The 12,912-nt window shown below is 44.1% G+C and overlaps 1 long non-coding RNA gene across 1 annotated transcript; it reads left to right on the forward strand.

Moving 5' to 3' along the window:
* Positions 1 to 1,250: 1,250 nt before the first annotated feature.
* LOC107075836 (uncharacterized) lies at positions 1,251 to 5,146 on the forward strand. The gene is made up of 4 exons (XR_001477351.2): positions 1,251 to 1,379; positions 1,997 to 2,696; positions 3,673 to 3,786; positions 4,975 to 5,146. It is a non-coding gene; the product is annotated as an uncharacterized lncRNA (long non-coding RNA).
* The last annotated feature ends 7,766 nt before the right edge of the window (positions 5,147 to 12,912 follow it).

Here is a 12,912-nt window from a genome sequence, read left to right on the forward strand (position 1 = left end):
TCATCTACTGTCTCCTCTGCATATTCTAATCCCGTGTATCTTGTGTATTTTTTATTGTTTATTTGTAATTGTTGTTGTTCTGATATATTTTAAAATATATAACATATTACCACAATATAACAAATATATAATATTATTACCATGATTCAGGGTTTGGCATGACATTCTAAAAGGAGAGACTGAGGTCCCAGTGATAAACATAATGGTTTGTAATGCATGATTTAAACTTCAGGCTGTGAAGGTTGTTTTTGGAAAAGATTTAAGGGTTTTGAGAGGAGTAGGTGCAAAAACTCATCACGAAGCGCCGAGGCAGCCTATACAATTACGCACAGTGAAGTGCTGGATCTACAGTAGGTTTGTTTTGAATTATCACAGCAGTATAAACCCTGCCGAGTTTTTAATTTGCTATGAAAGAAACAAACTGATTATGTTGGCACTCTAAACAAGAAAAAAAAACACTAAATAAGAAGTGGATAAGTGATAATGACCAATGCGCGCAAGAGAGGGCTGGTGAAGTCACTCACAGTGATTAGGCATCGCTATTCAAAACCTGGGCGGTCATGTCCTTTGCGGTGCGCAATAATGTGCCTTTTAAAATGAAGTGCTTTTAGGCCACCGGAACTGTCAGGACGCACCTTATGCTAAATGCATATAAGATCAAACTCCTGCAGTCTTGGCATCTCTTGGCAATTCGAGATACTGAAGTGCGACATTCAGTAACGCGCACTGAACGTCATTTCAACGGTTTTTCTAAAGGCAGTCAGGAAGATGAGAATTTAAGGCGATGTCGCTGTTGAGATCAAGACGAACGCTTTGAAATGTCCAGACAGTTTGTGCCGATCTGGCCTAAAGACAGTAGTGGAACGGTCTCGGTCCCGTATCTTATCTCCAGTGAATACAGTGAGTGAAATACCAGTCATTACACTTTTCCCAAGATTTGGACACGAGTTAGTTTCCGGTTCAATAGCAGTGCAGCTGAATTGAAATCCATTTAAAACCCCGGTCTAGGCAGACAGTCTCCAGAAGCGCCACTTGAAACCATTTATATTATATTACGGGCCAACGAGTTTTGTAGAAGCAGCGTATACTGTATTTTATTTTTAAAATACACCGTGAAGTCATCCAAACTGTTGATCGGGCATCATGTTGAAACGTGCCCTTAACCAGAAAAGGCAGGGATGACGGAGAGAGACACACACGTGCACACAAATCACCCGGAGCAGTAGAAATACCGATCGGCAGCGTGCGTATTCACCGCGCAACCTCCGGCGACATGAAGTGAAGTTTGTGGAAAAGACGAAGGAGGCTGACTACTGGGCGAGTTCTTCACAATATTTTAAAATGCCAGCTATTAAAATATAGGGGCCTCCCAAGACAAGGTAGATGGGACCACCAGGTTCTGCAAAGGATGGGGGTTGTGGGGTGTGTAAGGACTTTGTCACTGGATACCAGTCATAGGAAATTTAATATCTCGAATTCTTTTCGCATGATCTTTGCCGAGGTATTTCAGAAATGCCGTCGCTCAGGGTCTCCGCTGATTTTGTTTTGTTTTTTTTTTTTTTAAATACAAGAACTATCGCGTGTGTGGACGTGTTGAGCTTTGCACTCGTTCTTGTTTAAGAATACGCGTGAGCGTCATCTTGTTTAAAGTTGTGTTCACATTAGGTACAAATAGTAATATTTCATTATGCATAAACCCCAGTGGAAAACACGACCGTGCGCGTTCTGCACCGCTGCATATGGTCACAAACATTCAACCCCCAGTTCCAGTTCAGCTCTCGGTAGCGTCTATCTTTGCACGAAGTCACGGGTTGTACGAACAGTCAGATGACCATCGCTATCTCGTAATGACAAGATAAGAGATATTTTTTTTGCTTGATGCAAGCAATATGCGGCAGCGCATTGCTGCCATCAAGGTGTAAAACAATACCTGATTTAACTCGTGATTGAGTAATTTCCTGAGGGTTTTAGTGTCGGATCTGTACTTTGCCTTTAGGTGCTGGTTTCACCTGGGGCCGGCAGGTGGCGACGCTGAGCAGAAGCGGCCGCGTGATGCTCGAGGTGAACCGCGCCCTGGGTGTCCAGTACGGGCAGTGCCGCAGCGGTCGAGACCAGTACATCAAGATCCACTGGGAGTGCGTTGACCCAGGCAAGGGCGCTGTGTTGGCCAGGCGGCGCCGAGGCTGACACGCGTGTAAAAGAACACGTAACGAGACGGCCCTTGGGGAGGGGGGGAGAACCCCTGGATGTAGATGAACTTCAGGGCAATGCGACAGTCGCTGCGTCCGCGAGTTTGCAAAGTAGCCGTTTCCAAGAAAGCCGGTGTGTTCATGCGGCGCCTTTTTTTATTTTGTAAACCTCCCACAAGGCCCGGGTTCGGCCTGAATCAGACAGCCGAGTTGATTTAATGTAAGCCCCAGTGCCTATTCCGGTACGGCTTGATTAAAGCTTTGGAAGCTCGATGGCTGCTTTTAGCGGGGGAACCTTTGTTGAGTGTCGCTCCAGACGGAGAAGTAATGCAGAGAAGGAAGGTGCTGATGGGGGGGGCACTCTCGGTGTTCTGCCTTCTCTTTTCAGGAAGTTCGTACAATGTCGAGAAACAAGACACCGGTCATCTAGACATCCCCTGTGCCTACTTCCCCATCATGGATTACGGAAGATAAACAAGTGGAGGCTCAGCCGATGTGGGCATGCTGGTAAGATCAGATATTCAAGAACAAGTAAAGGTGTATTCCACGCTAGAAGGAAAAGAAAAGAGACTACATTTCAGCTGTGGAGCCTTCTTCAGGTGTGACACCTGACACCCCATGTAGCTGCGTTAGCATGCATGTAGCCTATGCATGCTGACGCAGCTCCCTACTTGAACTTATTTCACCTAGATAAAATATCAGTCCATTATCCCGGGAAGGATGACCTTTCTAAACTCCTGACATACAGCAAACATAGAGGTTCTTTGGATGTGCATTCATATGAAAGCAGTTTTCCCATTCAAATTTCTTTTGCTTACCAGATGCCCCATCTCAGCTGCATAATTAATGAAAGGGTGAGGCCTGTGGCGTGTATGTCTCCCAACAGGTGTGCCTTCTCAAACACCTATGGGAGTGCAACAGTTGAGCCCCTAAAGGACACTAAAGAAATAACAGGATGACAGAGATGTGGCCTGAGCCCTATTGATGCGCTCAGAGTAAAAAGGCTACACTCTAAGGAGAGCCCTTTAGAAATTCTGGCTGTCAGTGCAGGGAATGAAAAGAAGTGCACTAACTAGTCAGGTCAGTCCTGAATATCATAAATGGTGTTTTTCCATTGCTGCTGTCTGTAATTGTGTAATTTGGCTGGCGAAAGAAGGCAAGACCCACAAAAATAACTTGTAAAAAAATGGTTAATGTGCCTCACATCTATTTGTCAGGATGAATGAGCACTTGGCAAATTCAGGAGAGATATAATTATCTGATAAGTATTATCTGATCATATTTTTGCACCACATAAATAACAAAGGCTCACAACCCTTTCCTGTAAAAAAACAATGTTTTGGTAACACAGAAGGCATAATGGGCAAACAGCCACATCAATAACACTGTCAGGTGCTTGTGTCTTTGGCTACAGGGTGTTAGGATGAGTGTGTGTTACGTTTGGAGTAGTTGTATATTGACATTTTAACCTGTTCGTCTCCAGATGTCTGCAGCGCATTATTCACAGAAGCAGAGGGAGTCCTGACGTCTGCAACTGTCCCATCACAACATCCAGATAATTCCAGCTGTGTTCCCGATCCGCCTCCCATTGCAAAAGGTGACTCTTCCGTTATAAAAGTGAATAATCAAGGGCCAGAACAGTGCATGCTGGGTATTACAAGAGCTATTCTTGTCTTTTAACTTTCTCTAGATTTCTCCAGTTCTGAGATTAAAATTTTTAGCCAGCCTAACTGTAATTGTTTAGGCATCTGCTAATCTATGCTTGGATGCCAAAGATGTAAAATCTTGTAAAGCTCATGGAAGTTTCTTCCCTCATGATGTTTTGCAGATTTTACTTGAATTTGAAGTGTTTAATCTGCAGATGTCTGAAGGCTGTGCCTGGTTTATAACGGTGACAGCAAAGACTCTCCAGTGTTACGGGAAAAGACCTGTGAGAAAAGACAGATTCCTCCCCTGTTTTCCAATAATGCTACCATGCTAATAGAGTTTGTCAGTGATGGGTTGCTCTCAGCATCTGGATTTAGGGCAAAGTACAAAACTGGTAAGTCAGCAAGGGGTGAGATCTGAGCTGAAAGATACAGTAGTGTAGCTTCTCCGCTGTTGGGTTCTGGGTTCATTTATAGTCTGGAAAACCTTCTGTGTGAAGCTTGCATGTTCCACCTGGACTTTCACCAGGTGTTCCAGTTTCCACTAGTCAAAGCCATGCTGCACTTCTCAATTGCCCTGTGTGCTTGTATGCAATAATGCACTAATCCCATCTGGGACATAGTCCTGCCTTGTGTTTAGACCTCCAGGGTTGGTTTCAGGTTGACCTATATTACCCAGAATATAGTCGTTTTCTCAGTATGTATGGATGAATTCTGAGCTGGAATGGCAAATAAATGTGATTCTCCTTTCCTTTCTACATGGTGTGATTTCAGAACTGGGCTAGTCTTGTGAGAGGATTTGACAGTTGGGCTTCTAAGTAAAACCATAATGGCATTAAAAAAATGTCTCCCTGAACTCAGGAAGTGAATTTGGTTATTTATCGTATCCATACACGTGTACAGTGGAACACGTGCCCTGTGGACTTGAGCCATGAAACTTAACACACTTAAAATTTGGATATTGAACTTGCGGTAGGTGTGTTGTTGATTCTGTACACAAGAGACTGGGCAGCTTCACTCTATTTTAACTCCAGGTAGGAAAGTTCCATGCTCCCACTGCTTTGTTTGGATAGGTAGAAGAATCTTGTAACTGCTCTGTATGCACATGAAAAGCAGATTGTGTTTTTTTTGTTTTACAGTGGACTGTGGTGTGACTCTGACAGCATCAAAGGGAGAATTCTCATCTCTGAACTTCCCCTTTCTATCCCAATAATTACGACTGTACATGGGCCCTCATAAGCTCCACCTGGGTACAAGGACAGGATATTCTGGATATTTGATCATCCTCTTACACTGCCAGCGACAGTAGGATTCCTGGTATTTTTTTTTAAATACAGTATTAGGTATTTGTTTTTTTTCCAACAAAACTTTTGTCTATGTTCCCTTGTTTCAGGTTTGAGCTGTTTTTTTTTTAAATGCCTTGTTTGCAACAGTAATTTTAAAAAGCAGACTGAATAACACTTGTATTTTTTTAACTGTCTTTTCCCAGAAGTTATCTTGTGATCCTGCCAAGTCTGTGTGCTGAATATACTTATTCCTGGCAAAAACAAGATTCAGTGCAAATCATCAGAATAAGTTAGGGACCCCCCTTTACTTATCAGCAAGTGCCACTATGAATAATTATAAATAGCGATTATAAAAACGTCAAAAAACTGCATGCTTAGCTCTGCGACAACTGAGCTTTGTGGTGTAGAGAGGTAAGCAGATACACAATGCCAAACTGGCTATCAGCCTGTATTGGTATTAAACAATCAATTTGCTGAAAGGAAGAGGAATACATTACTAAAAAATGCAAAGGTTTTAGATGTCACCAACAGCAACGGAAAGAGAGCTTTGTGTTTCTCAGAAAGTTTATTCAATTCTGTACTGAAGGCTTACAAACAGACATGCTGGCTTGGTACTGCTGCAGACATCTTGGCAGTCTGACTCCTGCTGCAAAGGGCGTTACCCTTCCTCTCGGTATACAGATAAACATGCACATCTTACACACAGTTCTCCTAAGCCACTTAGACACTACAGGATCACAAACAGCCGTTCCAGAACTATTCATATAACTCGGATATAAACACTTAGCAATTTTATCTACAGTGTAAAGCAGAGGCTCATTTTAGATAAAGAGATGCACTGAAGAGAGCGAGGAAAAAAAAACACTTTTCTATAAAACAGTCTTCATGTGGCACAGGAACTTCCACAGAGCAACCACAAGGTTGCCCAAGGAGGGAAATCAATGAGCAGATCAGCACCGCACACTTCTTCAAAACATGCTCATGTCCTATTTACACAATTCCAATACATCTCATTTAGTGAAAATACTCCCAATTTGTCTCCAACTGGCAATTAATACAAGGTTTGTCTGACAAAGTAACTCACTATAATTAGGACTGCAGTGTGCTAGAAATGGTATAAACTCACAGAAGCAGGCAGGTACAGTACCCAGCTAACCCAAACACTGCCTTGCAGAAATCGCCCTATAAGCTGCAGAAGTGCTTGCCAATACATTTCTCTCCCTCCAGTGACTGACACGGCCAGCGCTCCGGGAGTCTTGCGGGAGTGCTCCTCAGGCGTCCAGCACACACCACCAGAAGACCACCAGGGAGGCCAGCAGAGGGAGGAGGAGGGGCCTGGTGCTGGCAGGGCTGCTGTTGCACAGGTCTGAATTGCAGCACTTGAAAGTGAAACTCTTTATGGTGGGGAACTGCACGCTGAGCTTTTGAAAGTCACAGGATGTGTAGTCGAAGCATTCCTGAATCGTTTTACCTCCTTAATAAAACAAGCCAAAAAAGAATTAAAGTAAGTGCCACATTGCAGGTGATGAACAGCCAAATGAAGGTTCCTACAGTTTGTAATTGTAATATGTATGGGATTAAACACAACAGTATATACTATACTTTCATGCACTCTGTGCTTACTGCCTATAGCGTTATGGACTGAAATGACTAATACACAAACTTCACAGACCCACGAAAGGCAGGTTTCTCAGCCCATGTGCACCATAATGCAGCAGTAGCTGGGGCTCTAGTTTCAAAGCCCCAGTGCTGTTGTAGCCTTGAGCAGGGCACTACACTACCTTAGTCCAGCTTTATATATGGGTACAAATGTCACTAGGGATAAAAGAAACTTTTCCAATCACACTAACCAGTATATTTTAAGGAAAAAAAACATTTTGTGGAAAAATAACACTTGTAAATAAGTAAAATCAGACCTGTCTCAGTTAGTTTCAGGCATGTATTCTTCGTGCCACAGTCCTCTACAGTGGAGCAGTTTGGCGAAATTCCTGTGCATTTATAGCACTTGAGGGCAAAGCCTGGGGGGAAAAAAAAATGCTATAATGCCATAAAGAACAAAACTCTCAACTCCAAAATCTGCACGGCATTTCAAGGAGTATCTAATGGTACTTTTGCAAAGTAAACTCTTTACTGTACTTGACTTCTGAGGTTAAAGCCAAAACACTGAAGGACATCACCTACTCCTCAGCAGTATTTAGCCCCTTGGGGAAACAAAACATACAATATAGGGCCCATTTACAGTATATTGTTACAGTAAGGAAATGGAACTCTGTTACACTATACACGGCAATAGCTGAATGCATTAATACCTAGATCCAAAGGTCTTTTGCTTTGTACATACAAGTCAGCATTATCACACAGAATGCAAACAAGAGTCATAGTCACACATTTTAAAAGGGAGCTGGCCGATACTCTGGGTCACACTAGACCAGGGGAGCCTGACACCAAAAGTACCTTTAAAACCCCCAGCTTCTCAAGAACAAGGAGAGGCTTCAGGTTGTCCAACTGAGCCACCGATGAGTCCACTTAGGTAGTGAAAGTACATCCTGGGGCATCCTGACCCTCCAGGACTGGACCCCTGACTAAGAGCGAAGGACCAGGACAGGGTAGGTCTCCCAGGATATCATGGGCTGCCACTCGCAAAGAGTGCTTCAGCTGGGACGCTGCATTCGTCAGATACATACAGGCCAGGCGTGACTAACCGCAATTCCCACCCAGCCAAACCCTCCATCTTCATGGCTGTTTGAAAGGGAGCCAGACAGCTCAGAGATGACCCATGATGCAAATACCAAGGGCTGCAAGCGTCACAGACCAGAGCTGATCGATCCCGATTTAACTGCACCCATTACCTTACTAATGGATCTCTGACGCCCTGCCAGACTGTGGTTATCCAGGGCCATGGTCAGTCTTCTCGCGCAGACTGAATGCTGTTTCTATTAAGTAGGTCTGATTTGGTTCTATACAATGAGAACGAATTGCCTTCTCGCATTGCGATTCCAGGGAAGACAACCTACAGTCTGTGGAAACACCTTGGGACCATGGACACTCATGAAATATTTGGTGGATGTAGCAAAATCCCTGGTTTCATGTTCATCCTGTAATATGTACGAGAATGACCCCATGAACATTTTTTTTGGGGGGACATGCTACAAGATGTGGTTCTCAGCTTTAACATTCATTGCAAACCTACACATTCGGGCTAGCAGCACAGAAAACCTGGACGCTAAACTGGTTTCTTTTCAGTCTTCTTTACAGTTGAGGCAGATTTGCACAAGAAAGGGCGGGTCACTACAAAACTATGCAGGTTTCCCCAGTCCTCAACACTTCCTGCTTTATTACGGCACTGAACCATCAATTCACTTGATTGGAATATCTGCAAGGTTTTCCTTGTTAAGATGAGGGTGCATTTCATCATACTTATAAAGATCAACAGTGGGAAGGCAACCTTGAACAAAGTTCAAGAGCTCTAAACTGCTGCACATTGGTGGTGGTGGAGGTGGAGGGGACTCCCCATTAACTGTAAAGCGCTTTGAGTGGAGTGTCCAGAAAAGCGCTATATAAGTGTAAGCAATGATTATTATTAAACAAATCAAGGCATTTAAAATTCATAATTCATTGCATTAAGAGTCGATTCATGGCGTCACACCAATGAAGGGTTGCATTGTGTAACAGATGGGAGTGGAGAGAAAAAAAAAGACTAGCAGGGCTAGAACGACCAGCATCTGCTGACATTCAACAAAGGTTTAGCACTTAGGCCACCTGCTTGCTTCCAGTCCCTGAGCAATTTGAAACCATGCCGGTTCTCAAAGTGACGCGCTTTCTGGACACTGTCCGACACAGCAGCAGCCCTCCCGATATGGAGGCGGTGGCCGTCATCCCACATCTAACTGTTGGCTCCAGCGCCTCGCACTGTGGCGATGCTTACTGGAGACGGGTTTGTGCGGCGACAGGGAGTTTCGCACGTCTACGGGATTTCTTCTTAGTGGTAAACCGTCGCATCACTACGGAAAACTCCACAGCAGCACAGTTATTCACAGTGGAGACTTTGTTTTGTATCGGCTCCACGCCCTGACAGGCCCTGGCTGGAGTCCATGTTTCGAGCGTATTTATCAAGGGTCAAAACGGACGCCCGGATTCGGGCAGTTTCAGATCTGCACCGAACAAAACCCGACTTGATCATCGCGGGTGACAAAAATAAGGCTCAGGTACCGACCAATACTGAAGACTGCGGAGCAGAGGACCAGCGAAAACACCAGCGTGTTCTTCATTCTTCCTTCGATCGCTCACTTCCTAGGTAAAAGAGAAGAAGCACGTGGTTTTAACCGTTATTTCTTGCTCATTTGGCGTTAGCAGAGAGGGGAAAAAAAAGAGTGCGTATCAACAAGCCTTCCTTAAAGCTGTAGCTTCAGGCCACTGGCGGCAGTGACCGCTGGGCAGGCGAATTAGTTCAGTTGTCGCTTAACGGAAAACCGAGTAAAATCCTTACGTTTCCGTTTAACAGGGAATAAAGAGGTACAACTCGATCTGCAAAAAGCGATAACGAAAACACTCATGAACGAAGCCTTTCGAGCGGATACTCGCGCAGCCTGTGCAGAGGCTACCGTAACGGCGTGCATGGGAGGAAAAAAGAGATTTAAACGTGGACGGTAATAACAGCATTGCACTGCGACACAGCGCAAAAACCCGATTATAGTTCAGAGATTCAAGAACACGACATGTAAACCGGGTCACTTAAAAGCTGACCGAGCCCTCCAGTTTTTAGCACTGCCACAAATAGCACAGACTCCCAGCTCCCCGTTTGTACTCTCGGCTGCGCCGAAAGGTGGGAGCTTTATCACCAAGATAGACGCAATGTGACAAATACTTCATCTGCCCTTTTTTTTTTAAAAAAAAAAAATAATAATCTAGATTTGGCATACACCACTACTCACCTCCGCCTTCTCGACCCTTGGACAGGCTTCACGGTTTTATACAGCTCCCGTGTGATAGACCGCGCTGACGTCACCAGCTCCCCTCCCTCAGCCCTTGTCGTCTCACGGCCAGGGGGAGACGAGCGCCCACGATGACTCACCGCGAGCCCAGCCCTCACAAAACAGTTCTCAGCCGGCACGCGTGGGATTACTCACGAATGACCGGACTCTTTCGGGAGATAGCGTGGAACTAGAAGCCGGAGGGGGCTGCGTGACGTGGGTGTTGGTTCCCCACTCCCCCCTCTCGGCTTACCTGTTGGTATGTTCTCCCATGCCTGCTCGCCATTGGTCCAGGGGCGCGGCCGGGGAGGTTTAATAAAATATCTTAGTGACAAGATTGAAATGATATAACGCCACAAGGTTTTTTTTTCGGGAAAAATGGCCATTCGGTACCAAAACAAGTCCAAATCGTTTTTAAAATCCAGATTTGGCAAAGTATTTTTATCCTTTGCGAAAGTGTTTGCAAACGTACTTGAACCTGTCCGAAAGGAGAGTATAGCATGTTTTGATCTCCCTCAATATATACTGATGGATAAAAGAAACGCAATACCTCCTCCTCCACACTCTGGCCCTCCCGTCTGCGTGGAACAAGCTGAAGGGTAACTCATCCATGAGGAAGACCTGATGCCACTGCTGAGGAGTCCATCGCAGCCTCTGTCTGGCCCAAGTCCATCAGGGTGTGACGTCTAGGAGGTGTGAGCAGAGGGCCTCTGACAGGTTGCCTTGCTCTAAGGCCAGCAGCATGGAGCCTCACTGTCCTGTCACTGATGCGGGCATTGCGTCTGCTGGCAGTTTCAGCAGCAGTATGGGTGGCAGATCTGAAACGATCTCTCAGATTGACCAGTCTGAAGTGTCGGTCCTGCTCTGGTGTGGTCACTTGAGGGCGGCCGGATCTTGGACGGTCATCTGTCCTGCCAGTCTGCTGAAGCCTTCTCTGCAGCTTACTCCATAGTGTCCTTACAGCTTGCTCCAAGCTGTATTGCTGTTCAGAGGGCGTAAAACAAATTGACAACTTTTTGTGAAATTACATAAGCTATAACTATAGTATTCTCATTCCAGAAAATGTTGCGTTTCTTTTTTCCATCAGTGTAATTGCATTTGATTCATGTCAGTGGGTGTTTCTTAGTAATGAGCTTTGCTTCAAATTTAATAATTTCCAAAGGTTTGGTTTAAAAAGCCTGCACACAAACCATCTGTTTATTGCATGTTTCTTAATGACTGCTTGCATTCCATGAGATACGAGTGTGAGCAGCATTTCACCAGGTGTTTCATGTTGAAAACGTTCTCCTCTCTCTAGTGAGTTAACGAGACAGCAGCAGTTCTTGACAGCAAAAAGAAAAGTGCTCTTGGAAATAATCACAGGACTCCTGGGCACATCTTGTTGACTGTTTGCAGAGAGCTTCCCAATTATAACAAAGACACAAGCAAGCCAAAACAGAAAAGTCCACATGATTCTAACTGACCTTGACACAAATGTAGGCACAGTCTAGCTGCTTGACCAGAGCCTGCGCCACACTGTCAGAGGTGCAGATTTATATGAGCACTGACGAGAAGAAGGCTGCCTGAGACTGGCACTTAAGTCTGTTTCAGCATGCTCCTGTATTCCCCATGCAGCATTAACCCACAGGCAAGTCAGATCATTGTGTTCTTCCAGAGAATCTCCTTCTGCAGCGACTGCAGGGTTGGGACAGATCTAACCTGTCGTTCTGGGGCGCGCTTAGCTTGAGACTTGGGTTTCATGGGGAAATGAGTTGAGGTTTCTGGTCTTGTGGCCACAGGGAACTAGCTGCCTGTTGTAATTTTTTGGGCTAAACACATTGTGCCGAAACTTTGGGCATTTTCCAAAACATGCAAAATTGCATACCAAGTCTGTTACAGTAGCAAAGGCTCAAATGTGCTGATTTGCACTTCAGTGCAACCCTTTGCCCTGATATTTTGTAAGAATCAGAAATTGTTATTCTTAAGTCAGAGGGCTTAAAACAAATTGACACCTTTTTGTGAAAGTACACAAGCTATAACTATAGTATTCTCATTCCAGAAAATGTTGTGTTTCTTTTTTCCGTTAGTATATTTGTGCAAGTTTTTTAGTTTACATTTCTACAAAAATAGATTAGGATCGTGTCCTTCGAGCATTATTTTATAAAGGTTAAAAGGTTGTTATATTCTTCTATTCTGTATTAAATAATGGTGCACTTTAATTTGCAGTATGCGATAGAGAAATTACACATTTTTAAAATAGAAATGCTTCTACATTTTTCTGCACAACACTGTAGTTTTGATTTAGGATATATGTCCCGTCTATATAGTACTTATCAGTATGTTCACACTGCATAATGACCTCTCCACATAGTTGCCTGTATATGTAGCACATATCAAAATGCCTTTCATTGTACTTTTAACAGTAGCATTAATGGCATATTCATATCCAAACACTGCAAAATTATAAATAATGAGACCCAAAGTATTGTACATAGAACAAGTTTATTTGTGTGCATGCAGCTCATTAGCAATATGAATTAACAGTTTTACCTGGAGGTTTTTACTGGTGTTTTTTAAGGAATGTACTGTATTTGGTTTCCATTACTTCAGTTCTCTTCCCTCTTCTTTAAATCTGTGGCCTATCAGTTCCACTTTTCATTTGAACTGGCTGATTGATCCCTGTAACTGAATCTCTTGCTTTATTAAACCTGTGTTTTAGACCCTACATTTCTACATTCAGCCTTTGGTTTCACAATACACTGCTGCAATTGTGTTGCTGCAGAGAGCTTGTCCTAAACTAAACCATGTCCAGTCTGCTCCTCAAGGGGTTACACTCTTAGTT

The sequence above is a fragment of the Lepisosteus oculatus genome, chromosome 21 (assembly GCF_040954835.1).
Source record: "Lepisosteus oculatus isolate fLepOcu1 chromosome 21, fLepOcu1.hap2, whole genome shotgun sequence".
NCBI classification, from domain to species: Eukaryota; Metazoa; Chordata; class Actinopteri; order Semionotiformes; family Lepisosteidae; genus Lepisosteus; species Lepisosteus oculatus.